Raw genomic sequence first — 3,763 nt, 5'->3', positions numbered from 1 at the left:
TACTTAATCTCCTACTTGTTAGACCTATGTAAGTTGCATCGCAATCTTTACACTCAATTTTGTATACAACATTTTTATTCGAATTCTTTGGGAGAACGTCTTTTTGAACTTTTATAAATTTATTCAATTTATTATTACTAAAAAGTGCTGGTTTTATGTTTCGTTCCTACAGATAGTTATAAATTTTTCCGCGTTTGTCGAATTATATGATATCAAGAACCAAAGAACCCTTTCTAAACTATTATTGTCATTAGAATTATTCAGTTCAGTCTCCACAGAAATGCGTTCAGAGAATAAATATTTTAATCTTGTGGAAATTGTTTTAAAAATAAAATGACAATTCGGTGGATTTTGTTTTTGAAACAATTTCCACAGGATTAAACAAGGTTACATACGTCATATAGGCTAAAATCAGCAACTTAATACGAATGTACTGTCTTTATATTTTATATTTATTATGACTTATTGTTTTCCGTAAATCTCCGACCTTTGTCAATTTTAACATCTCAATAAACATACTTGTCACTCCAGATAGATTGGACAGAGTTCTAACAAATTTACATTAAATGTATTATAAAATGTGTTTAGTTGTGAATATCAATATATTATATAAGGTTTCATAATGAGATTTGGCTCATCTAATGGATCGTGTGGGTGAGATACTCGTTACTTTATTGGTTGAATTTCAATATGTACATGAATTTAAAACAGATAACATTACAGTTGCGGCAAACTACGAGTAACTTTACATCGAACATTCGCGAAATCTAGTATGGTTTAAGAAGATTGCTGATGAAGATTCCAAAGAGAATCGAAACGTTCAAGATTTCAAATAAAGAAGATATCAAAAATCGTATGGATTAACAAAATTATTTGTGAAAGATTTATTGCGCTGACTCTCATTAATCCAGATTTAGGTTGTTTTCGTTATTATTAATAATTTTGTTTTTGAAATTTTGTCCATTAACAGATTTTTAAATGAGAATGTGACAGTTAGAAAGAAACATTTTATACGAAATATCGACACGAAGCGTATTTATCATAAAGACAACATCATTAAACATGTTTTTTTTATATTAATCTTTCATCGTCGAATACATACCATACATGGCGAACCATAATTTTTTCTACAATTATTGATTTTAAGGTACACGAATAATTGCAATTGTTATACGAAAATATATTATTTGACCTTATACAGATAATTAATTGAACTACTTATATCACAAAAATATATTAAGGGAAAAAAAGGGAAAAACAGGATTTTTGCGTGGGACTATCAGCGTACTGTTCGCGCGTTTTAGTTACTCAGCCGCATCGATTAATTGACGTTTACTAGTACGGTATAGAATCCACACGGTGAACGCTCTCGTGTTCTCGTATTCTCATGAATCTCGGGTTGTCGATGCAACGCTCGATATTGTTACCAAAATATCTCTCTCTTTCTCTACTTTCCTGTATATTTTAAATATTAATCGGAATAAAGTGAGGTGCATTAAATATAATAATGCGTACTTCTACGAAATACACAACATGAAAATTTGTGAATGTGATAGTATCTACTCTTGGCTAATATGTACGTCTTTTAATTTAAGATGTTATGTTAAGTATTTTATATTAAGAAATTAATTGAAACACTTTTAACTACACCATAAAGTAAATTATTTAAAAAATATTGTACTGCTACTTTCATCTTATTCATTTTAAATAACATACATATTGTTGCTCAACGGAAACCGCGTGAAGGTAGTAATCTCTTCCATCAGGAGAGAAATATAAAAAATCGTTATGTAAAAAATAAATACAAAATTTTGAAATGTTAATAAATTTACACAATAGATTTATATTTTTAATTATTGTTAAAAACTTAATGTTAAAAATTAATTTTTTACATTTCCCTGGGTGTGTGTGTGTGTGCGTGCGTGCGTGCGCGCGCTCGCGCGCGCGCGTGTGTGTGACAGTATTTTTAAGCTTTTTAGTGTTATATCCGGAAAGTATAATACGCTTACTTTTTCCTTCTCAATGAGTAAAATATATAAAATAGACGCAAAATTAACTTTATATAAGGCTTTTCAAAGTTCTTTATGAAATATCTTAAAGATGCTTCTTAAAGAACTTTTAAAGAATTCTTAATATTGTCTCGTGCATCGATTTTAGATGTTTCGCTCATTGGGTTTATAAGCGCCATACCTACACGGACAATATTTTCGAACTCTTCAGCGTTTTATCCGGGAAATATAACACGCTTATCTTTTTCCTTCCAAACGAATAAAATGTCTAAAATGGATGCAAAAAATCAACTTCATTGTCATTCCTTTAGTAAATATGTAGAAAAAAGAAATATTTGGTTTCTCGTACTTATTCCAACCGAATGACCCCCGCAACGTCGATTTGACAATAGGGCAATTAGTGAAATGGCACCTGTGTCACAACTGTGTTAAAAGAAAAATAATAATAGATATAAGATTTTTATTTTCAAAGCATTATACTGCAAATGCTTTAAAACAAACTTTGCTTTATTTCCATTGTTTTTCCAAAAAAACAATTCCCCAAAGTAATTTATAATTTTAAATTCAAGATGGTCTAATCCTTTAATTGTTAAATTTAATTTCATTATGACATACTTCTTAAATTAAAAGACGTACATATTGGCCAAGAGTGGATACATTCACACTCACAAATTTTAATGTTGCGTATTTCGTAGAAGTACGCACTATAATAATATTTAATGCGCCTTACTTTATTCCGATTAATATTTAAAATATATAGGAAAGTAGAGAAAAAAAGAGATATTTTGATAATAATATCGCGCGTTGCATATACAATCCGAAATTCTTGAGAATACGAGAACACGAGAGGATTCTATACCGCACTAGTAAACGTCAATTAATCGATCCGGCTGAGTAAATAAAATGCGCGGACAGTTAAGTACGCTGATTGTCCCACGCGAAAATCCTGTTTTTCCCTTTTTTCCTCCTTAATATACTTTTGTGATATAAGTAGTTCAATTAATTATCTATACAAGGTCAAATAAAATATTTTCGTATAACAATTGCGATTATTCGTGTACCTTAAAATCAACAATTGTAGGAAAAATAATGGTTCGACATGTATGGTACGTATTCGACTTAATCGATGAAAGATTTATATAAAAATAAACATGTTTAATGATGTTGCGTTTATGACAAACCGCTTCGTGTCGATCAATATTTTGTATAAAATGTTTCTTTCTAACTGTCACATCCGCATTAAAAAATCTGTTAACGAACAAGATTTCGAAAACGAGATTATTAATAATATAAATAAAGATGATAGCAATATAATTTTGTAGTACACAGTTGAAAGCTTCATATGTTGTGTAATTTTAAAATAATTTTTTATTTGCTTATTGAAAAGCGAATCGGTTTTTTCCTACAGCTTTGCTTGAGAATTACACATATAAATAATTTCAAAAATTATATGAAAATATATTCGACCTAATATATATGTTTACTACTGTTACGTCCTGCAGACGCAGATTCTTTTCTTTCGAGAGAATCGGCTCCGCCGCGACTACGATTGGCGCCTGCGAGACGTGAGCAAAATCCCCTTATAAAAATTGAAAAACATACCACACAGGCTCCGCGAAAAACTCGTAAACATCAATCAACCCGGAAAAATAACAACACTAACGCAGGCCTAAAAGGGACAAGATTACGAAAAATATCACAAACGGACCTAAGTCACGCGATGATAAAAATTCAAGCTATTGTCCGAATTGTTG

The sequence above is a fragment of the Trachymyrmex cornetzi genome, unplaced genomic scaffold (genome assembly GCF_001594075.2).
Source record: "Trachymyrmex cornetzi isolate Tcor2-1 unplaced genomic scaffold, Tcor1.1 scaffold719, whole genome shotgun sequence".
NCBI classification, from domain to species: domain Eukaryota; kingdom Metazoa; phylum Arthropoda; class Insecta; order Hymenoptera; family Formicidae; genus Trachymyrmex; species Trachymyrmex cornetzi.
This window is presented reverse-complemented; position numbering follows the sequence as displayed.